Here is a 25,343-nt window from a genome sequence, read left to right as displayed (position 1 = left end):
TATTTGTCGTTACTTTTCTACTTCTTACATAATTTTTCTGCTGACAAATCTTATAGCTACTACTTAGCTCTAATCACAGTTCTACTGTCTCTAAGGCCTGTCTTTTACATCTTTCCCAAAACCCTCTGATTTTAAAGATTCCTACATATTCAGAACAGGAAAACATATATATTGTAATGTTAGTAACAACTGATATTCAGGTGATGATGTGAAGGAGCCCTGGAGGGCAATGGTTGTCTCCATGTGAGACACTACGAGAAACAGCACTAATTTTTAAAATTTCAAAGGTTTACTAAACCTTAACAAAAATACTACAAAGGACTGAATAAAGAAAAATTACAGCGCTCAGAGTCTCCATGACCAGCAGCCATGTGCTCATCCACAAAACGGATGCTCTGCCTTTTATACCCGTAACCAAACTCCCAAAGTTTTGTCAGTCAACTCCTACTCTGCCATCCATTGCTGGAGATTACTTTCTTACATCTTGATTGGAGGTCAGGTGTCATTATGCCGTGCCTCCTAGTAATAGACTGGCCCTCCCCAAATGCCCTGACTACCAAGACTATTACAAGGGGGAGGGAAAAGAGGACTGTGGGAGGATATATCACGATACATCCACAAAACTTATCTTAACATACACATAATATCCATCTCTTAATTGTGAGAGCCAACTATCACATTACTCATCTAAAACAAATCCCCTTTTTTCTTTTTTATAAGTTATTTGGCTCGAACGATTAACTCTCATTTTCTACTCAGATTATCTACTCTGACTACTCAAAAAAATATGTATTTAATGAGTCATACTAGCATCTGTTGATGTGGGCAAGGACAGTGGGAAAAGAAGAAAAAAATCTCACGTTTTCCTTAGACACACTTATTTGGAATGGACAAAATGGGATCTCAGAGGTCTGGTATGGATTTTTTACCCCCATCTACAGTGCCTATGGGGTTGCTACCCATAGCAGGTGTATCTTAATGGTGAGTAAAAAGGCCAACTCAGTCTTGCCCTCTAGTCCCTATTGTATTAAAAGACAATTGAGGAATGATAAGGCCTTCTTGCCCCCCCCTTACCATGCCTACAGGGTTGCTGCCTGCAGCAGGGCTCTAATCTTCACAGTGGCGAACACAGGGGACAACCCATTCTTGCCCTCTATTTCCTGTCTTACTCTAATTGTTTCTTCAGGAAACTGCACCAATACCTTACAGTTCCCTGTGTACTTCCCCTCAACAGATGCTTGTAATTCCCATCCATTAAAACAGGACAATTACATCAATAACCAATATGGTTCAAACTCCCTACCCAAAGTGTTAGGTTAAAACAGTCCTCAAGCTGGCTGGTGGAAGCTTGACTACTTTTTGGACATCTTCAAGCTTCTTCGGTTATCTCTCACCTAGCCTATTCTTTGGGTTCTTTTATCAGGCCTTTAATTCTCTACTCTCGCTCTGCAGTTCACACAGCTGATTCAGTAGTTAGCAGTACCTGAAAGGGACCTCCCGACTAGGGGTTAAACTGAAGACAATGCACATAGCACAGCCTCCTCATATGTTTCATTATTTGAAAGGGTAATTGAGTCTTAAAGTAGTTACCCACCACTGTTGACACAAGAGAACAGCGTGGCCTAAGAAGCATTACAATCGCAGAGAGGTTTAAAATACTTGGCTTAGCATCCCATTTTGATGGCAGCAGTTTCCAGGGAATGTGGGTTAGAGCAGCAGTGGATCACAGTGATTGCAGAAACACCTGTTTATAGGGATTTAATGGAAATTTAAATTTGATGGAATTCACTGTACACAACTTTATATAAACCTTAACCTTTTTGCAAATTTATATGTAGAGGCAAATTTCTCTCCCTACAAGAACATCGCGTACACAGAGAGCCAGGAGCCACTCCAGCCAGCAGAGCTAGGTAGTGCCACACAAAGAAACACCCATATACACACATGTCTGTTTTCCCAGGTGGGACAGCAGATGGATGCACAGAGCTGTGTATCCAGAGCCATGTCCTTGGTTGTCCCCAGCCCATGTGTGCGCACAGGGACATGTGCAGAGCTGATGCACATACACAGTTACCTGCTCACTTGCAAAAAGCTCCTGTGCACCACAGTACTTGATAGTAGCACCTGTGTACACCCAGCCTGCCACACCAGCACACATGTGCTACACAGACACTCACCTATGTACAATCTCTACCAGTACACATGGACCCACAAGCGTGAGACCTGCTTGCGCGTAAAGCGTTTGCACACCAATGTGTGCAGTGTCATACACATTAATATACACATGTCCCACACAGAGCCATGCTCACATCTGTAGAACTTGTTCACACTCACAAGCACAGAACTGTGCAGAGACCCACTCACACCTGAAATTGTGCAATTTAACACATGTGTAAACAGCAGTCAATCATGTGTACACGAGTTTATCTATGTGAACAGTGCTGTGCCCACCAGCACACATGTACACTGTGCAAAGCAGGACGTGTACACTCACATCTGGGCACACTAGAAAACACATGTGCACACAGAGCCATGCACGCCAGCACACATGTATACAGCATTCTCCCAGAGCTCTCCTGGCCCCAATGCCCCTATGAATCTCTCCTTGTGAGATCACGACATGGTGGGGATGGGGACAAGAGAAGGGAGTGTGGGTGGGACATTGTGGCGCAGTTTAAAGAGCATCCTCTGTGCCTTTGGGGTGGGAACAGACAGGCATGTCCTTAAAGGAAAGGTCAAAGAGAGACCACTCTGAATTCTTGCTTCCTGCCTCTCACTCTATAAGGGCAAAACTTGAGCACCTTTTGCTGTCCTGTCTTCTCCAGGAGCCAGACCAGCACAAAGGAGAGGATTAGAAGGATTTTTGAGAATCACTGGCAGTACATAGCACACACAACATTTCTCACCCCTTACATTATCATGGGATGATGTGGTAGGAACTAACAAGAGCCTTACTCCACTGCCCTAGAAGCCTGTGTTTTGCCAAGGGGCACCTTCTTAACTGAGGTGGGGTACTTGTGGCCTCTGTTACTATGGAGGACAGCTCACAGTCGCCTGGGGGTATGGTAAGGAAAGATCCAGGCCTCTCTGCAGGGGTTACAGTGACTTCGAAACAGTTTTTCATCAAGATTTCATCTCAGACTGAAAGAGGGAAGGTATCTGCATCATGCATGGAAAAATATCTGAGCTTTTGACACTCAAGCACTTCTCTTAACTTGAAAGAGAAGTAGCACCTGTTAGTTTTAAATTTGTGTGGAAAACAACTGTTCTGAGTCACACTTGATCAAAAATTAATATTCATGGAGAAAGAGACAAGAAGGCATGAGGTGGTAAATGGGATGACGAAAACAAAGCACACTCTGAGCTAGCATTTTTCTTGAGTCCAGGACTTTGCTCGGACATAGTGGGGTGCAAGGTAGTTAAAACTCGATACATCTACTCTTGACTCACACCATGGCTAGTACATATAGTTTCAGTGTTGGGGTCACATCTCTACTAAGTTTGTTTTCTTCTTAGTGGGTTATCGGAGGGTATACCTGTTGACATGTCTATACTTCCTCCTTCCCTCCTTGGGGACTTTCTACTTGCTCCCAGTCCTATCCTCATCAGTCTAACCACAGGCTCTCCTGACAGAGCCCACCTTGCCGATTAGCCAGAAGAAAGAGAGAAAGAAAGAAGCTTTACCTTCTTCTTGGAAAACAAAAGCAAATAAATGACCTGCTTACTGTCCGGGGACCCTACCATTAGTTGGTTCTGCCGCTCCTCTCCTGCCTCGGCTTGGTACCTCAGCACCCTTGGCAGAGCAGCACAAGCAGCTGCCAAGACACTCACGTGGTCCCGGACTCATACAGTTTTATGCCGACGGGTCAGGGGAAGCCTCTGCACCTCAGCAGCCAAGCTACCCACATGGACCCCCATGCCTGTGCGGCTCCACACTGGCGGACCGCAGAGAAGCCTTCCAGTCCAACACCCCGGCCCCATGGCTCCACGTGCCAGCGGACACTACAGCGAAGTCTCCTCAGCCCAGAGCTCCTAGGCCAGTCCTGCTGAGCGCCACTGCTCCCAGCACCCCTGAGTCGCCGCGGACAGCCCCGCACAGGCAAGCCCACAGCACCAGAGCCCCCTGCAAATGGCACCGATCGCCAGGCGTGCTGTGCACAACCATGCTCCACGCCCCCAAGCCACCGCCCCCTCCCCGCCGAGCTGGCAGTGCTGGGGACAACAGTGCAGGGCTTTGGTACCCCAGTCCCATGGCTTTATGCCGAAGGGTGTTACAGGGGAGGTGCTGCCATTTTTGCACTCCCCCTTCCCACTGCCTTTCAGCTTGCTAACATGGGGCAACTGCCAAAAAGCTGGCGACATGCCACCCCAGTGCTCTTTGCACCTGCTCAGCTTTGCGCCGCCGGATGCCACAGGGAAGTGTCTCCCCCAGGATGTCCCCCCCTGCACCCGCTCGGCTGGATGCTGATGAGTCACGGAGAAGCCCCTGCACAACCAGAAGTTCCAAACCCCAGCGGTGCAAGCGCCGCACTCTCCGACACCCCAGCACAACCAAGCTGTCTCCTGACACCCCCAGTGGTCACACCACCACCACTGAGCTAGCAAATCCCGTGGTTTGTCCCCCTCGCATAACCAGAAGTTCCCGACCCTCAGACTGGGTTGACAAAAACTGGAAGTTACTGTGCTGGGTCCCCGCTGGCCGCGTCTCAAATGCACCAGGTCCCACTGGCATTTCTTCGCTCAGGAAACCCTGTCCACTCACGGCCCCCACCCAGGAAACCCCGCACCACTGGGCCAGCACTGGACATCCCTGCACTCAGTGTCTCCCAGTCACCGCTACCAGTGGCAGCACCCCCTCTTAGCTTGGGTTGGCAAGCTCTGGAAGTTAACACACTGAGTGCGCACCAGAAGCCCACTGCGCTGAGCGGTGTGCATGGTGCCGCCCAACATGGAGCAGGTGTGCCGGCGGGTTGGGAAAGCTGCCATGACTCTCCGCCCTGATACAGGGCAGTCTTTTCTGATCAGCGATTGTCACCATCACTCCAATACCTTCTAAATCTGGTGACCCTCAATCTGGTGTTTCTAGGCTTTTGGGTCCCCTTAAATCTAATATGTCTCTATCATACACGTCCCACTGGCCACAGGGTCCCCACTTTCCTCTTCTACACATCCAGCTTGCAGCTTCTCTGCCCCTCCTCCACACATGTCCCATCGGCCACAGGGTCCCCACTTTCTTCCCCCCCCACCTTATATGTCCAATCATCCAATATCCTGAAGCTCCAACCAGGAGGGATCCCGTGTACTACTTGTCTGAAGCTGATATTTGTACACCCAGATCACAGACAATCAATCTGGCCAAAACAATGATGAGGATGGTACTTAATTTCCCCCTCTTCTTGTTAATTATTTTGTCTTTTGCTATTTTTGGGGTGTTAACCTGCTACTTATCCAGTGACCTGAAGAGAAGCCGATCGAGCTGCTGAACTTGGCAAGCCACACCTCCCTCTCAAAATCTCCCAGGGTCACAGAGATGAGGTTTTTATCCTGGATGAGCCCCTGTTTGTGAGAAACAATGTTCACTTTTAAAATTTCAAAGGTTTACTAAACCTTAACAAAAATACTACAAAGGACTGAATAAAGAAAAATTACAGCGCTCGGAGTCTCCATGACCAGCAGCCATGTGCTCATCCACAAAACGGAGGCTCTGCCTTTTATACCCGTAACCAAACTCCCAAAGTTTTGTCAGTCAACTCCTACTCTGCCATCCATTGCTGGAGATTACTTTCTTACATCTTGATTAGAGGTCAGGTGTCACTATGCTGTGCCTCCTAGTAATAGGCCGGCCCTCCCCAAATGCCCTGACTACCAAGGCTATTACAAGGGGAAGGCGAAAGAGGACTCTGGGAAGACATATTCCAATAACATCACTATACATCTACAAAATTTCTCCAATAACATCATTATACATCTATAAAATTTCTATTAACATCCACATAATATTCATCTCTTAATTGTGAGAGCCAATGTTACAGACATTACTCATCTGTAACAGACACCACTGACTTACTCTCTGCTGAGAGTTCCATCTACCTCCAGTTGGCTTTACACTTTATCAACCAGATCTTACCCATGTTTCAATCATTTAATCTGGATCTCCAGTGAAAAATACAATCCCAATCTCTCCATTGTTTCTGGGTCAGTTAGCAGCTTTTAAAATGACCAGATCAGATACCTGGTAAAGTGTCTAGCAGCAGGTCTGGAGAGACTTGAGTGATGGCCAAAAAGATCTGGCTCTGGCAGACAAGCTTTTGTCTCTGTCACAGCCATCATAGGAAAACCTTGGTAACCAGAGGCCTAACTCATAAAAATGTTATGGCTCGAACAGACACCCAGCTTTAACTTGTCAAAACATGTACAGCTGAAAGATAAACCACAAATTCCTTAGAGCTACAGTATCTAGTAGTAGATGATTCCTTTGCAATGCTTATAAATTAAAGTGAGGTTATTTAATTCCACTTAGTTCGTGTGATCTTTCCCTTGTATTGTGAAAGACTTACTGTAAATCAATCATGGTCATGCACCCAAAGGCTCCCAAGTTTGTTTCCATGTGTTTAGAAGTGCATAAGCACTTGACTTCATATCACACTACACCAATGCAGCTGAAAAGGTTTAAATGAACCTTTCCTTCACTTCTTCCAGTTCTTTTGATGTATATACAACGTCAATGATGTCCTGCAGGTTGCTAGAAACTCAATATCTGAATTTAGGCATTGACTGAGTTCTCAGTACTCCAGAACGAGTGAGTCAACTTCTTCAACTCAGCCTTACCAGATATTTGGGTTTCATTGGAATGGCATGTCTTTTCTGGGTTGTTTCCAATTTCATGGGTTTCAATGGAACCCGGGTCCAGGTAGAAATCATATATTCTTGTGAGGATATTAATTGCCAAAGTGATGTTTCATGCTTTGTCCCTCCCAAATTCACTCTGCAAAATACAAAAGAAAATTAAAATATCAATTTCATTACAGAGAACACCCCTCTGAGTCCCAAGAAGATGGAAACACTAGTTATGTTGTGCATCTGGCTTTGCTCACAAGATTTAGGCAACATAGTGACTCTACTCCAAGAAATGCTTGGACAGCAATGGGCTTGGACCCGCATAAATCTACTCTCACTACTCTTTGCACTATGTTTCTTGGAAAATTAAGAAAAAAGAAAGCAATACTAAAGGACTATGAAATAACAGCACAACAGCAAAGACCATCAGTGTAGTACAGTAAGGTTTTTTGCACAAGAAATTTTCCACCACTTTGTATGCATGTGCATGCAAATGCAAATATGTTACAACATTGCAACATTACTTAGATAGCGTAAGTATGAATATTGTTCTAACATCACTCTCCGTAATTATGGATGATTTACAAGGCCATGCTAATAAATACCAAAACTCTCAAGACTTCTGAGTCTGTTTTCGCCTGGTTTGGATGTGTTGTGAAGCCAGCAATCCCTATTGGTATCAGTAGGTTTTGCAAGAGTCAATTTATATAATAAACAGGATAATTAGGAGCAAAACGTTTTCTGAAACCCCTACACAGCTTTATGGGAGATGTAAAATCTTTTGTTAACTCAACTGAGAGGATAAAAGAAAAGGGAAGCTTTCAAATTTGTGAACATTTCTTAACATGCCAGTCACATAAGAGATACAAAATTCCTGCAAACTATATCTCTTGCAGTGAGGCCATGATAACCACAATAAAATTATTATAAAACTGACTTAAGAGAATTTAAATATTTTATTTTTATTGACCTAAAATTAGGCTCTTTGTTTTTTGACACAACCAGGTACATTCTTGCTTAGGACATTCATGATTTATAGTGGTCATGTGTTCAAACTAAACTGGCTTCAAGGCTGTGTTGCTCTTCTGGTTCTTTCTATTTTCTTTTCTTTTTGTATTCCATTTTGTCCTGAGAAACCTTTTATTTCAGTGGCTTTTTTCCATTTTGTAGACCTAAATCTTCTACTGATAAAATCACTGAGACCTATGTCACTGGTGGTTGAAGAAGTACAACAAAGCCATATTTCTTGACTAAAATACATGAAGTAAAGGTTCTTCATGTGATTTTAAAGGCAGGTTCATGCAACCTTTTCTTAACAGATTAACTTGCCTCCTTACCTCCAAAACTCATTACACTTCTCTACTTAAATAAGGAGTAAACACCATCACGTATCACAACTTCTTTGCATGAGATCACTCATGGATAAAGGGAATGTCTTGCTGTGGCAATATCACAAAAATAATGTCTGGCCTTTTTGTGAATGCATGATAAGGAAAAAATCTGTATCCAATAGTTAGGAATAGCACTGCACATTTGAATATATAATGTCCTATATAATTTGAATAAATTATATACAGAAGTCAAATATTCTTATTCTGTCTTTTTTTTGACCAAGCAGTCTATACCTGGCCTTAAATGTAGTACTAATTATTTTCATTTTTGTTGTAGCCTACTAATTGCACCAAGCTGTACTCATGCATTGTTGAAGGAAGGTTAATAAACAGTAGGGGAAAAATAGACTTCTGAAATTCAAACTGCATTTAGTCCAGATTTTATAATGTTTTTTGTATCTGTAATAAATGCATTTTATGTTGTTCAAAACTAGACATTTTAAGTACATTATCTGGTCCTTTGATAAACAGAAATAATTTTAAGACATAAAAGACCTGATGGCACAATTTAATTTTACCTTTCAAAAACACAAAGCCACACCAAGCAGATTACAAGGGAGGAATTTTGATAATATTTTTTTCCTGCAGATTAAAACCAGAAAAAATAAGAAAGAAAATAAGAGGGTAGTGGAAAGGAAGGCAATAGACAAAGAGGGTGGAAGCATCATATTATTCTAAAAAATCTTTGCCATAAGTTTTGATCTAGAATAAGAATTATTTGATGGGTTTATCTACTAAGTACCAAAATATATAATCAAGACAACAGAATCTTTTTTCCTGGGTAATCTGAAAAACAGGTACTTGGCTCTTAGTGTAAAATCAGGTAGTGTGCAACTGGCTTGTTTTATTGTAGTAGTGCTAGGAGAGCCTGATAAGGAAAAATAAGAAACTATCATTGTGTTAATAGCTAAGTTAATGCCAAAATACAGTAATATTTACCCTGCAGGAGTAGCAGCTGTGTTGTACTATTAAATTCAGTGGCCTACAAGGTTCTTAGCAATGAACACGACCAGCTATGCCTGGCAAGAATAGGTGACTTGCAGCACCTCGATACAGGCTCAAAATTAACTAATTTTTAATGGTTGTATAATTTTCCTTTTATAAATGGTTACCAGTTCTTTTCTGTATTCTTGTAATAGACATTAATACTGGCATCTTGAACATTTTTGGGGTTATTTATTGTTGGCTTGTTGCTGATGGTTAGCTGAAGAGAAACTTTCAGGTTCTGGTTTGAGGAACCTCAGGGCTCTGTTTTAGGCAGTTCAGCCTAACAGAATTAAGCCTGACATGTTTCAAGTCTAGTACTTTGTAGAATAAACATAAGACAATGGTTTAGATTCATACAATTCTCATACAATTCCTGAACTGTTTGAGACTCAAACTTTCCCAATTGCTTTACACATCTATAAATAAAGACCATAAAAGAAGAGTACAACAGGATAAATCAACGTAAATTTGAAATCCACTGCAGCACATTAAATGGTGCAGTCTCACTGAAACAAAAGGTGACCCTGTGGCTTCTTGCAGTTTGAAGCTAATTGTTTTCATTATGATGGGATCATCTGGATGTTCACTGTAATGTCCCACCAGTAAGGCTTCAGTAACTGAGCTGGCTTGCAGAGAATGAACCCATTTTGCAGCAACACAGCAGGCCCAGACACCACCTATTCTGCTCTCCAAACTGTCATGCATAAAACCTTCATTGTGATTAATTCAACTTGAAAGCAACTAAAGGCTATGAGAATGAGAGGCTATGAGAAAAACGTGCTGCCAGCACTGGCAAAAGCTGACCTGGAAAGTAGGCTCAGAGACAGGAGAATAAAAGACCAGGACCTATGAACACAGCATATTGTTTAATGTTCAAGTATGATTCCCGTACCAGCAAAAATAGCAAATGTGATGTAAATTTATTTAAATAGATTCCACAGCTTAAAAGTTTGCCAGCCACTCTTATCCAACTTTCCCAGCGCTCTGATTCGTTACTTAAGAGTGGAAATATAATGACATACAGTCATCATTGTAACAGCTCCTTTGCAGAGACACAATGATGATTAATAGCTAGCAGCAAATTTTCACATGGGCTCTGAAGAACTATAGCATTAAGCAGGCAAACACTCCCAAATCCCCCTTTTCTGTTCCACTGAAAAGTATTCTTCATGCCACTTGCAGATATGAACAAAGCCTATCTTAATTCCAATCAGCTTTTCCTCATTCAAAGAAACGTTCTCTTTTTCATAATTGATTAACATGCATTTTTCTTTCATCTTTCGCTTGAGCCTGAGACTCTACTTTTTACTGGGTGGAGACAGGAAATAATTTCAGTAATAACTGATTTTGCTTTGTTTGTCCATATAAAATATATTTAGAGACTTTTCTCATTTAGTTGATCTAATGCATACTAAAAAGAACACAAAACTGAAAAGGAAGCCTTAACTTTCAAAAGGAAGCCTTAACATTGAAAGATTATTAAGCACAAGCACTGAGAGATGAGCTCAGAGAAACAGTTCTAGTTGTGTAAGTCAAAGACTGGGGAGCAACAACAATAAGCTGTCTCAATTTACTGTATCAATTTCCATTCTCATGAGAAACTTTTAATTTAAACTGGAATCAATTCACTTTTCCTTACAGAATTATTTCAAAGATAAGACTTTGAATAGATACATTTTATCTAGATTTATCCAGATTTATTAGAAAAACATTATTTTTATATTAATGTTGTATTCACTGATGTGAATGTATCATTTTTCCAGAAATGTCCTTGCCACATTGAAGGAGAAAAAATATTTTTAGGGAAGTTTCAGTGTTCCTTTCAACACTTTTACTGTCGTAAAACTAAACTTGGAGGTAATAACGCTTGATTTACATTTGAATAAGCATATGGCAGAGCAGCAAGATACAATTTTAGCTTTTTATTAGGGTAAACACCTTTAAAGAGAAAGGAAAATTTGCACTAGTGCAAAAAAAGCTGAAATTTATGAAGTATGTCAGTTTTGCTGATGCTCTAGAAGAACTTACAAATTCTGTAACTCTCTGTATGTACCACATACACTGTTAGACTTTGTATATTATTGGTGTTCCACTCATGAACAGATTATTTGATCTATCCAGTCCCAGGAAAATGGTCCTTGTTCTCTGCATATTAGATATAACATAGATGAAAATTGACTTTGAAAGCAACATAATATCTCAGAATATATAGTGTTTGCTGAAATTATCACCACGTGAGATGAAGAAGTAAATACATTTGTCACCAATCTTTCCGTGCATTTTAAAAGAACGCTATGGTCAAGTTGTCTGTTAATTTGGTCAGTTTATTGTCCAGAAGAAATTAAAATATTAACTCTTCTCACAATAAATTATTTTGAAAAAATGCAAAGTATCTGTGAACAATTTCAATTGTTTTGTATTCACATACAATTATTATTTGGTTTGTTTCAGGGACTAAATTTTCTAGTGAGGTGAATAGCATGGCAGATTTGCATCAGAATTTTCTTACGATTATTTGGGAAATAACATTGCATATCAAATCTCTCATAAGATCGGATTTCTATACAATTTCTTTATGTTTCTGCACCTTGTAAACACATTTGCTCCTTCTGTGTGTTTTAGAGATTTTTTTTTTAATCCTGGTGTAACTTGGCAGATATATAGATGATTTAATATCCATGACCCAAAACTTGAATCAGATTCATAGGATTTTTGTCAAGTATTATTAATGCTCAGTGAAGTAAAGGCTGCATTACTGAAATGGGATTCTTTCCTCTTAACTGAAAGATACACTGCTTTAAAGAAAAACTTGCATTTTGTTTTCTCCTAGCAATTCCACTTTTGACTTTTAATTGAAATTAACAACAATTAATTGAAGGAGTTAAAAATAATGCAAATTCTAGTAGCTATTAGTGACCTGTATTGAATACTTGCATTGGTGTTATTTAAGAGGGACTATCATTGGAAATATTCCCAGAAACTTGGAAATCGGAATTTGCATATGGATGAGGGATATCCATTCACTGGTTTATGGATCCCAGGTTCCTCAGTTGTAGTCACAAATTGATCCAGTGTCCTCTTTAATCCATTTTGTTTTATTTGAAACTCTAAAATTGGTACAAAAAATGTAAAATCATGTGTAGCTGGTGAACTCCCCATTGTGCATCTGAGAAGCCTTATGTGTGTTGTATATTCCAGCAAATACATAGAATTCATGCACACTCCTGATGGCCTCAGACAATGGTATGCAAATAACTGGTGAGGAGGGCTAAAATCACAGATGTCATACACTTCCCTGGATGTGTCAGCACAAGCACATTAAACATGTCAACGTGTTAATGCATGCCAGTCTATGTCTTGGAGGACAGCAGAATCCCAGCACAGCTACGGTTTCACAGCATTTGTTTTACTGTTTGGTGCTGTGTATGTAGAAGTTCCAGAGAGGCAAACTTTAGGTTAATGCAGGGTTAGATGGGGAAACTCCTTTCTCAAGAAGTCCCTAATCATTTGTGGTCATACATTATGTTATTGCTGGGTTTCAGGAGTTGTACTTTTGTTGATTTTTTTTCCCTCTTAAGGAATTTTCCTCCTACATGTTGCTAGGAGACAATAATGAGATACTGGATACTTAAGAGAGACAAAAGAAGCTGTCAGAGCTCAGGCCCGAGATTTGGACTGGGAAAATGAGGTTGAGTGCAGTCCCTTGGCTCTCAGCTTTCAGAGGGGAGAGAGGCTGCAGTCAGTCGCTGTGGGGAGAATTCGTCACCACTGCAGGGTTCCGTCTCCTGCTGCCTTTCTTCTACCACGAGCGGAGCTCTGCTCATAAAAGCAGCTTTTGTACTGGAACCTTATTAACAGTCTGCCTCACTAAAAGAGGGACTTATCATCATCTGCTCAGGTGCATCAGGGGAAAATCCCGGGATCCAGAGCTAGCCTTTCCCTGCCCTGCTGGGAGCTGGGTTGCCACTGGTCAGCCCCCACCACTTCTTTGCCACTGCTCCAGGCTTTCACTATACTGTAGCCCCGCACCCTGCTTGCCAAGACGTCCAGTGGTTCCCGATACAGCTGGGGAGTTTGATATATCTCAGCTACTGTCCCCAGGGATTTTTGCTGTTCCAGCTTGCTGCTTCTGAGGGTCCTGCTGGGGCACTAGGATCGACTGACCCAAGGGGTTTGCGAAGCAAAGTCTCTCTTCTACCCCTTTCTTGTCTAGGACAAAGCCGCCATTGTCCCTTCCTGTCTGGGCCAAGCTGCCATTACAGCGTGCTCCATGAGCTCGTACCACAGCGCCCCCTGCAGGCGTGGGGGAATCACCGCCCCTGCGCTGACCACCCGGAGCCACCAGCGCCCCTGCCCGCTGTGACCGAACTGCCCCAAGGGGAAAGTGCCTGCAGCTGAGAAGGCTGGGACTGGGTTTCTGGTTCTGTTTGTGGTCACTGCCATTGTTGTTGTTTGTTTACCTTTTTATACATAGTAGTAAATTACTGTTGTTCCTATTCTCACATGTCTGCCTGAAAGCCCCTGAATTTCAAAATTAAAGTAATTCGGAGGGAAGGGGTTTATGTTTTCCATTTCAAGGGAGGCTCCTGCCTTCCTTTACAGACAGTCTTTCAAACTGAGACAGTTACCTAGTTTGGTAAAAATATTAGATGGATATTACTCAAGCGCACAGTCAAATATTTTTAGATCTTGCAGAAGCCTAGTTTAGAATGTCAGGCTTGTATATCCAGAGTACCCTATGTTTTGTCTTCTGCTACACAGTGAGCTTCTAAAACAGACACTTCAGCTATCTTCCCTCACTGTGAAGATCGTTCATTCTTCTTCTACCAACAATCCTGAGATATTTTCATATGCACCAAATCTTTCCATGGTTTCACCAGCACAGCCCTCTTCATACACCAGTACATATACCTGAATGAGTACAGTAGTTGCAGGATTGCAGGTTAAATCTAGGAAAATACTGCAGTATGTCTAATTTTGCCATCTTTATTTACATTGGATGATAAGTTAAGACTTAAACAGAAAACCTTCTGTAAGTTACTAACCATCAGGAATAGAGGACAGAATCTACTGCTTCCCAGTTTTGGGAGGTAAAAAGTGGTCATTTTGTTATAAATGATCAATCATGAGTCAAATTATCAAAAATTTCAAAAGGATTTATTAATCTATCAGCACGACCAAATTTCGGTCTCCAACACCTCCACAGCCAAAGAGACAACATCGAGCCTGGGATCGGTGCTGGGTGAACCTGGACCTGACCCCTAGTGTGTCAGAGTCTCCCCCATTCACGAATGCCTCTTCCTGTGGTGAGGTTTTATACAGTTTATTGTGCCTGAGGCAAAGGTGACCAAATTTCTTTTGTAACTCTTCACATTCATCGCTGTTCTTTTCAATGTGCAGAGCTGGACAAAGGTCGGTTCCAGGTGTGCAGTCAGCGTTAGTGGGCTCCAAGGAAGCAGTGTATTCAGATATGTAAGTTTGGCGCTGCTGGCTCTTGATTGATGCAATTGGCAAGGCGATAATCACTCTTAGGTGGTTCCCAACGACTCAAGATACCGGTGATCATCGCCCTGGAAGCTTCTGTTCTTACATTAAAGCATCGATCATTATCTTAGCTTGTGTCCGGGAATTTGTTGTAATCTGAATAGACAGCTGCTCTCGGGCCAAGGTGATCAGAGACATATGTTTGGATTTTTACAAACTTTTATACCATACATTAATAGCATGAATTATCCTACCATATATTCCAATTTTGTTTCTTTTTTACTCTTGTTTACACTAAATATATTACTTTCACATCTCCACCTTCAGCCTTTTAAAATTTTTCTGCTTTGGCAGAATTTTAATACAGATATGTAGTGTAAGTTCATCACAAAGCTAACAATCCACAAAAAAAAAGTTCTGTCTCACATGATTCTTCTATTTTTGATATGTTTTTTTCCTAGAACCTAGAAAAAAATACCCTCATTCTTTTTCTCTAGGCAGTCACTCTAAATGCCTTTTTCTACACTCCTTGAAAACTCTCTTGTTCTATGTTCCAGGACATCAGAGGTCTGTAAGTCCCTCTTTGGCTTTGGAGCTGCTGCCTTCCGCTTCATTGTCTATTTTTTGAGTTTGGTGGCAGCATATGGGCTTACCTACTTTCACAGCAGCCTTTAGTCACTTCTTATAAGATCATAGTATTAGATAAGAGCATCGCTCTGTGCATTGAAGATCTCTGACCTGGTATGCTTACTAAAGTGGTGTAACTCTCCCTGTAAAACCACACGTTTATAAGGAAGAAGAAACTCTGTATTGTTCAGTTGTTCATATCTTAAATTACATTTTCTCATTCCAGATATACACAGTTCTACGTTTCCATCTTAGTCTGTTTTATTATCCAGTTCCAGATCACTTCTTGTTTCCTCTGTAGGCTGACAACCTTGTGTTGATTGAACCTTGTCCTGGGCTGGCTATATGATGCTTTTATCCCCAGTCATCTTGTTCTGTTTATGCTGAATAATAAGTTTTGCACCTTTAAGCCTTGTTCCGGAGAGTGAAGGGGGGAGAGAAGAAGGGCACAGTTTGTTTTCAGACACTGCACTCACTCCTCCACAATCCTGCTCCTGGACTGTGTTGTCTGCGGATGGACAAGACAGCGGGATAGAGCTCTCTTTTGGCTTTTAGTTAGTTTAGCTAGCTGAGGCAAAGTAGTTCCCTGGACTGTGGGTTTTTTTCTTTTTCCCCTTTTCTTTGGACCTCTTGAAACCTGCTCTGGACTGAACACCCAGAAGAGCACCATCAGCTAGCATCTATGGCCCACCAGGCCGGGCCTGGCCTGCGACATTTCCAGCACCAGAGGGACTGATCAGAGACTGAGTGAGCTCAGCTGCAACTGGGGAGGGACCGATTGAATCTGCTTTCCTAGAGGAGCCCCTTTGGGGATTCTCTCCCAAATTTGCTCTGAACCAGGACAAACCTAGATTTCCTATCTGTATTAAAATTGTGCCAAATATGGGGAACAAATGCATTCAGTTGTCTTGGGAAACAGCCCTGTGAATACATTGGCATTACATTTTGTGCTTAATGACAGCTGTAACAGCTTCTCTTAAACAAAGATGCCCAAAAGGTGGAAAGAAAACCTGCTTCCGTTCAAAGTCCACTCAAGTACCCAGTGCACAGTTTTTTCCTTCTAAATCTCAGCTCTGAAAATAATGAAAGAAAAGAAAGTCTTGCTGAAGGTTAACCTAGAACACGCCCCCATCTTCCATTTTTTCTATTTTTATTTTTGCCCTGGTTTCTGCATATTCTTTAGGTCATCAGTAAGAGCAATCGATTATGACTAGTATCATAGACACAAGTATCCCGTGATATCATATTTTTTGAACTATAGTTTTGGATTCTTGCTGACAATTTCTCTTAGCTGCTATGAACGCAGATGGTGCTTTCTGCTAGAATTCCACCATTCCTGTCTTCTCTTACTTTCACCTTTAACCTTTTAATTTCTAACTCTCATGGACTGCCGACATTTTTACATTTATCCAATGAAGAACCTTTTGAGAAAGGAATCTTCTCCCAAGTGTGAACTTATTTCTCCAAACTCTTAAAGCAAACAGTTCTCTGCAAAGAAAAGAAGCACTCTGTACCCCTTAGGAAATAAGAAAGCTAACATGCTGTTCATTAGACTCAGCACATGCTGCATCTTAGCTGAACATGCGAAACAAAGCTGAGTAAAGAATGGGGTATGATGATGTAAATAAACACTGAGGGGACTTCAGTGCCAGGAAACCTCAATGTACTGTGCTATCAGAGGAGAAAAAACTCAGAAAGGACATGGAGAAGCTATGGGGTTTTACAGCTGATGGTAAAAATGAAGAAGCAGATTGCTACCAGAGATATCAAAAAGAATTACTAGGATTAGAATACAAAGGCATCCTTTCTTCATCAACTCACAGCAGACAATCTGTTCCCACTTTCACATTCAAAAGGATTTTTATAAGTTTTGAGGGGCACTGGAAAATTGGAGCAGATCCAGTTTCGGGGGGAACAAGATGATCATAGTGCTGGGGAACTTGGCATATGGTGAAAGGTTGAAGGAATTGTGTTTGCTCTGCCAGGGCATGATGAAGTTAAGAAGATCCAAGAATCTTGTATCTAACAGGTATTTATAGAGTAAAAGTTGTTCTTGCTTCACAGTGATGCATGGTAACAGGACAAGAGGGAAAGGGTACAAACTGCTGCCTGGATAGAAGAAAAACATACAGAGAACACTCTGAAATATTGGAATGGTTTGCTCAGGGAAGTGGTAGAGTCCACCTTGTTGAAAATATTCATGTCTTAGTTTGACAAGGCCCTGGATAACCTAATTTAAAGACTAAGAAGTTGGATCAGGTGATTTCTAAAGGCCTCTTCCAACCTAGATTTCTCTATTATTCTCTGCATCTCATACTAGATCTGAGTTTAGCATAGGGTAAAAATCCTAGAATAAGGATAGTTTTAAAGACTGTGTTAAAATTAGCATACATTTAGCATTTCAAAACAAAACATATATATTTTTAAATTATCTCCTTTTAACAAGGATAAACTGTTTGGCAGTTTTTTTAAAAAATGAGAGTTCCAGGCCAATGTGCTCAGTTCTTCAGCCAGCCAGTCTCCACTTTCACCTCAAACCTCTCTGCCTTCTAAGTAGCTCTGACAACCTGTCTATGTTAGATGTCTATCTGTCAAACAAGAATAAGATGTTGTGATCTTCAGTTAATGTAAAAGAGTGACTTGGATTAAAACGTTTATTGCAGAAGCAGTCAGAAAATATAATTTTGTAAAGACTGAATTTTAATTGTTTTGATTGTATTCCACTGTGGCTGGCATCACTACACATCTTTTATTCTAACTCCTCTTTGATTTGATTTGCTCACACCCCCTTTAATTTTGGGTCCTCCAATATCTCCTTTGTTAGTTTTATAATCATCAAGTCAGCTAGCACTTCCATTTTAATGCCTCTTATTTCCTACTCCTTATATTATCATTTGTCCTAAAATAGTTCATTGGTTCTCACATCTTACTCCAGTGATGTGCTCTCAACCTCACCTCCACTTGGAACTTATCCTTCTCTGTGATTTTCCACACCAAATCTCTTTTCCCTGTTGATTGCCACCTGGCAATTGTGCCCCTCCCAAGACTTGCAATTTGACAGTGTCTCTCAATTCTGCAATGCTTTTACTGTTTACTTCTGACAGTGTAGCATGTATTTGGATTATTGTCTACAGTTCTAGGGTCTTTTATACTGTAAACTCTTGGTTATTTCATCATTAGTTTTTGCCTTCTGTGAGATCAGAAATGCTATCTTCTCTCTCTGAAGTCTCATGTTCTTTTTGCCATGGAATTAAGAAGGCCAAGTGATTTCTCTCTTCTGCATGTCTTTTCAAATATTATTTTTTTACCTCTTTAGTATTACTGTGCTTCTGTTCCCTTTTCAAGTGCTGATTTTACAGTCTTTTCTGCCTTTTCTGCAGCTTCATGTCTTTCTGTTGTTGACTCCATGTGAGGATTCATCAAGTTCTTAGAATTATGAAATCATAGAATAATTTGAATTTGAAGGGACCTTAAAGAGCATCTAGGTATAACCCCTGTGCCACTGGGGGTTCTTCCCTCCTTCTCCATCATGCCTAGACATGTTCTTCCCTGCTGTGTTCTCATCTTGTTTTCTAAAATCTTTGCTCTACTAAAACCTTTGCTCTTATCCTGTTGCCATTTTCAGGCCCATGATAGGCTCTCATTGGAGTAGAGGCTGGGCAGCAGTCAATGGACAAGATGAATGGAGTTTCTGGAGGACTGTCTCAGCTGTTTATAATATCCTCCTGTGCTCCTCTCCAGGCCAGGACTCTTACTGTGGTACAGCGCACTTCAACATCTAACCACCTCAACTCTCTGGGATTAATTCCTCTATTTACTCATGAATAATTGAAGAGGAAGACATCCAAATGCTAATGGTCTGTCTCTCCCTGTCCTGGAGTAGACTTTAGGTCTCCAATCCTTTTTCCTAATTCATTAAGTAATGCCATTTTACCATTTGCATAGTGATTCCTTCAAAGTCACACTTTGAATGGCACTTCCTATTTCAGCTTTTCTTCAAACCAAACAATTGGGTATGATCTCCACAACTGCAGCAATTGCAAATTTAGAATAAAATATAAGGCAGCCTAGCACAGCCCCAGCTACAAACTGTCTGGGGACTGTAATAGGTTTGGTATGACTTAGATCAGCCTGAAGATGATCTCAATGACCTCTGCCTATCCAGTGGGAACCCCTGCATTGGGTAAAGATCAAGGAAATACCTAAGTATTTTACCTTGCCTTATCTGTCTGGTCATGATTCCTCCCTAACCAACCACTCCTACAATAAGAAACAGCAAATGGTGGTGTAGCACACTGGTTGTGGTTTTGCATGACTTGGTTTTTTTGTGAGGGAAGAAACCAACTGTGGAAGTAATTTTTTCTGTGGGAAGCTGCTAGAAGCTTCCTCCGTGCCTGGCAAAGTCAGTCACAGGCTGGCTCTGAAAATAACCATGCTGCTAACCCAATTAAAGTACTTGGTAAGACCCCTGTGATGACATACTTAAGAAAGAAAAAAATCCCATGCAATTCTTCTTTCTTCTCCTCCAAGGGGTGGTGAGGCGGCCACTAGGGCCCTTCCCAATGTGGCCACAGGGGCCATGCCAACAGGGGCCATCCTGGTGCCGCAAGCTGCCACACAGCCTGGACCATGCAGCTGGAGCCAGCGCTGGGAGAGCCCATGTGGCCAGGGCTATCTCAGCACAGTCCACAGCAAACTGTGCTTGCTTGGCTGTTTTAACTAACCATGCTGAGGGCATAAGGACAGAGGCAGCAGCAGCAGCTGCTCCTTTCAGTGCCCCGCATGAAGAGAGGCGCTGAACGGAGCTGGCACTGCGGCAGCTGGTGCCACCTGTGCTGTGCTGGCGAAGACCACGTGGCCAGTAGCAAAAGTCATGACAAGCAATTCCCCAATGCAGAGCTTGGATCAATCCTGTAAGAATCTTTCAACTCACAGAACTTGATAACAACCAAACCTACAGACCCCAATTCTTTCCTATGTCAGAGAAAAGGAAAAGGTGAAGACACATGAGAGCAACATGGGGACACCAAGGTCAGCGAAAGGACAGATGAGCAGGAGGTGCTCCAGGCATCAGAGCTGGGATTCTTCTACAAGTCATGGTAAAGACTATAACAAAACGTTTCCCTGTGATTTGTGAAGTACATGTGGGGATGCAGAGGTGCACTCACAGCCCTTGAGGAAAGCTGTTCATGCTGAAGCACATGGATGCTGAAAAGCTGTAATCTAGTGGAAAACTCAGAGAGAGAGAACAGAAAGAGAACCCTTGCTTCCAAACCAGAACAATTCATCCTTAAAAAGCTACACCCCATGAACTGACCCATACCACGTAGTTCAAAAAGACTATTTTGCCCATAAGAGTGTGTCACTGCGCCCCTCTGAGTGTCCCCTTGGAGTCACCCTGGCTTGCTCCGACACAGCAAGCAGCAGGGGACACTCTCCCGTTCCTCAGGAGGGCGACTAAGGTTTTCGCCTTGCACAGGCGAGGCTCTGTGCAACGAAAGGTAGAAGGAGTAGACTTCTGTTGAGGGTTCAGTCTGGGTTTATTGAGGAAGAGCACCAAATCAATGCACAACCCAAGGGGTCCAGTCAACAATAGATGCTGGACTGGGCTGTGCACGATATTATAAAGGGGGGAGTGAACAGGGGAGGGACTCACCCATCTGCTAGTGGGGTTACAGGAGGGTGTGGGGAGCAGGGGAACAGGCATTTAGGGAAACCAATGGGGGTAATCTGGGGGAGGGGCCCCAGTGCTAGAACCTATCACTTGATGCCCTTGGTAGAAGTTTCTAGAGGGAGGGGATGGGCTGTCAAGTGACAGACAGGACATTGGGGAGGGGTTGAAGGAGTGACACACAGTTTATAGGGAACAGGGGGAGGAGGCAGGGTGATTGACACTAAAGAGGGTGGATGCAACAGGGGCAGAACCATTATAACGGGGGAAAGTGGAACAAACCAAAGTAAAAACCATTACAACTGAAACATACAAAAATACAATACAATAGGAGTGACTTAACGTTATAGCAGGTTAGGCAGGACTGCTACTCCTGAAAATTAGAACCACGTTGGAGAAGTTCACAAAGAACTGTCTCCCATGTCTCTCCACAATATAACAGAAGAGACTCCTCTTCCTAAGCGAACTGAAGATTTTTAGAAGTGACAAACTGAGTAAAACCCCCATGCTTTGTCTCCCTGGACTGCCAGTGGGAAAGAAAGAAGGGCTGGGGGGGGGGGGGGGGGGGGGGCGGGGGAGGAGGAGGAGGTATTCTAAAGGTTTATTTTAGTTCTCATTAGTTCTCATTATCCTCTTTTAATTCTTTTAATAAATTTTGCTTCATACCTTTTAAGTTTTGAGCCTGTTTTGCCCTTAGAGTGTTTTCTCCTAATCCTTATCTCACACCATAAGCCTTTTAAGCCTTTTGGTTTTTCTTTCCCCCTTCTCTGCTCAGCTATAGCAGAGGAGAATGAGTGACTGGTTTTTCATGGGTCCCTGTCTTCTAGCCAGTGTCAAGCCCTGATAAACACAAAATCACTGTGGACAGACTTGTGGAACATGACTATTTAATAATAATTTTGCTCAGTAATGATCATTTTGCTATAAATGCAATTAATAAGAATATGACCTCCTACTTTCAGCATCCTACCAGAACACAGATGCACATGTACCTCACGTTTTCTGTATGAGTCTCAGCTTTCTTGCATCAGTCTATTCTGACAGGTGCTGAGGAGAGAAAGTACCTCTGTCAAAATTCATAGATCTAGTTCAGGAATGGACTGGGAATTAAGGTTTCTTCACACAAGGAAGAGGAGAAAGAACAGAAGGTCGTGGGCTGTTGGGCATCTTCTCTTTGAGAAGGGAAGAAGAAATTGTGAAACCTGAAGTAAAAAGTAGGTGAAAAAAATTGTTGTATTTATCCAGCCTGCTGAGGATGACAGTATTCCTTCAGAGGTAAAGTTGGAGCAGAGCAGTCCTTGACTCATAAGGCTTCAGTGATCTGGCCATGAAACATCACAAGGAATCTCACCTGGAAAAATGATTAAAGAAACTTAGGTCATGTCAAATACAAAATATAAATAAACATATTACTGAAGAAAATAAGGAGTATGTAAGTGTTCAGGATGTTGTACAGGCTCTCTGTGCAACAAAAATTCACCAGTGACATGGATGAAGATAGCTTTGCTTCAAGGAAGAATTTAATTTCGGGAGATCCCTGAAAACCTATTTTCTCACTGTTGTGTAACTTTTTTTTTTGCTTAGTTAAAATTGACAGCATGTTAATTGACCTACAATAAAGGAATCCTTTCTATTAACTGGTATCACTGATAATGAAATACAGCATACTCTCCTGGAAAACAGCACAAAAATAGGAATGAGTGACATGAGTGAAAACTACTGCTTTCATCTTCTGATGTAGAAATTACAGTGTAAGTGCCTTTTTAAGATGGTCTAAAATGAAAAGTTGGGGTGGGTCCAGTTATATTAAAAAAAAACCAGGTGAACTTCAATTATCTTTTTCTGAAAAGCTAAGGTGTGCTCCTTTTTAAGCCAGCCTAGCTCAAACAGTGAGGGAAATAAGGGAACTACTGTGCAACAGCTTCCATGTGACTGAACTCTTCCATTTGCCCCAGTGAACCAGGTCTGAACCTGAAATATGCAGAAAAGCATGATAGGGAGGGAGACAAAAAAAGCCTGTAGAAAACACAGTAGAAAGCTTTTAAGGATCACAAGCAAAACTTGTTTGAATTTGTTAAGTGCTGGTTCATGGAGGCAAGACATGCAGCAATCTAAATTGTGAAGGGATCTAACAAAGGGTTATGAAAGTGAAACATTTCCTGCAGTTTTTATGCTCATTTTGTGTGCATTTTCTGCTTTGGAATTGAAAAATAAATCTTGAATTCATGCCTGAGTATCTTAGCTTTTTAGCTCGAAAAATTTTGCTCTGATCCAGTGATTTGAGTTGCTTGCATTTAGGCAGCTCCAGGAAAAAAAATCTGTGAAATACTAGGAATAATATAAAAATGTAGTATCACTGTCAAAGTATCAAAAAGAAATCTAGCTTTCAATATATAACTAAGAACACTATGGTCTACAAAAGTGCTATAATATATCGTGTCCAAGACACACTACAAATCCAGTATTATTTCTGAACAAAGAATCTTTGAAAAGACATCCTTTCAACAGAAATCCTGGTAAACTTACACCAGTGTCTTGGTTTGAAAGACAGATGTCTCCTATGGAAGGCAGGAGCCTCTCTTGCAATGGAGAATGTAAACCCTCTCCCTCCGAATTATTATAATTTTGAAATTAAGGGGCTCTTAGGCAAAGATATGAGGATAGGAGTAACAGTTCTTTACTAGTATGTATAGCAAGGTAAAAAAACAACAACATCTATGGCATTCCCCCACACAATGATGTAATACAGATATTCTGAAGCCTCACCCTTTTCCAGTGCAGCCTGGATCAGTCCATAGCAGATGGTGGGATTGTGTTCCCACCCCTGGGGCAGTCAGTTCCAGGTGTACTGCATGCCGCTCCAGGTGAAAGCAAACTAAGGCCTGCATTCTGCTGCCAGAGGAATGGAGAAAAATGCTTTACCAATGTCAATAGTGGCGTACCACTTTACTGCCTTGGACTCCAGTTTGTACTGGAGTTCCAGAATGTTCAGCACAGCAGCACTCAGCCGTGGAGTCACTTCATTCAAGGCATGATATTCCACAGTCAGTCTCCATTCTGTCAGACTTGTGCACAGGCCAAATGCCACTGTTGAAGGGTGAGTGGGTTTTGCTGACCACCCCATCTGTGGCTCTCCAGCTCACAGATCGTTTTGTGCATGGGGATGACCACATCTCAATTCGTCCAGTACTGCCAGTGATGCACTATTCAGGTGGCAATTGGTGCTCGTTGCTCCTCCATCTTCAGGAGTCCTACTGAAGATGGGTTTTCTGATTGTCCAGGCAAGGTGTTCAACTGCTAAATGCTGCCTCTACAGCAGCTATTCCAAAAGCCCACCTAAGTCCCTTTGGGTCTTTGTAATAGCCATTCCAGAGGAAGCCTATGCCCAGAATACATGGGGCCTCTGGGCCGGTCACAATAGGATGTTTCTGCCACTCCTTCCCAGTCAGGCTCACCTTGACTTCCAACATTCATTCAAGAGGTTCCTTCAAGGGGATCCAAGAGATCATCCTCCCTTCTGTAATACCTGGCAGCTCAGTCATGGGAGGCGGAGGCTACCTTCACTTTAGTGGAACTCTCTTGGTTACTGTTTCCCTCCTTGAGTTGACACACTTGTGCTGCAGGACAGAAGTGGTTTCCCATCCCACCTTCTCATGTCTTCCCCGTGGTTGCGCAGATAGAACCACAGGTCAGCTTGTGAGGTGTACCCTGTGTCTCTAGCTGGGGAATGTTGGGCTCTGACTTTGGGGCCTGTAACTTGCCCTGGTGCAGCACTGATCTCCCTCATCTCCTCCCGCATCTCCCTCATCTTTGCTTTGAGGTCCTTTAACCACAGCAGAGACATGAACCTATATCGGGCCATTGATCATACTCCCATAATTTCTGAGCCTGTTGGTGAGAGAATCCACTGTCTCTCAGTTGTCCTTGGCATTAATTGTAATTGTTGAAGTGGTGTATTGGGAAGGCCCTAGCTTTGCCAGGTTACACAACATTTGCCCTGTTGTGACTTGACTTTGTCAGGGTCATTATCGTGCTGCCTGTTCCCTCCCAAAGAGTACCTCCCATACTGCCACTTCTCTCAGCTGTTGGATCTCTTCCTTAAGGGTCTTCCAGCACATTCTATGATGGTGCTCCTGCATTCGCTCCCTGTAGACAAACCTCTCTCTTATACTCATTAAAAACCACTCCCAGAGGGAAAGGGAGCCTGGCTCCCTTACAGAAATCTGATTCATACCTGAGTCCTGGGTCAAGAGTCCCAAATTCTTTGCCTCACCACCATTCAGTTGCCCACCTGTATCCATAAGGTCCCAGACCTGAAGTAACCAGGTTGAATAAGCCTCACGTCC

The 25,343-nt window shown here is 42.2% G+C and overlaps 1 long non-coding RNA gene across 4 annotated transcripts in view; it reads left to right on the top strand.

The window, feature by feature from the left end:
- Positions 1 to 25,343, top strand: part of LOC143692211 (uncharacterized) — a 112,836-nt gene that overhangs the window by 68,080 nt on the left and 19,413 nt on the right. The window contains exon 4 of one of the 4 annotated variants that reach the window (XR_013180084.1): positions 7,029 to 11,495. The exons of 2 other annotated variants lie outside the window; for them this stretch is intronic. This is a non-coding gene — a long non-coding RNA (uncharacterized LOC143692211). One more of the 4 variants, XR_013180086.1, reaches the window with a different exon arrangement.

The sequence above is a fragment of the Agelaius phoeniceus genome, chromosome Z (genome assembly GCF_051311805.1).
Source record: "Agelaius phoeniceus isolate bAgePho1 chromosome Z, bAgePho1.hap1, whole genome shotgun sequence".
Classification (NCBI taxonomy): Eukaryota; Metazoa; Chordata; class Aves; order Passeriformes; family Icteridae; genus Agelaius; species Agelaius phoeniceus.
This window is presented reverse-complemented; position numbering and strand designations above follow the sequence as displayed.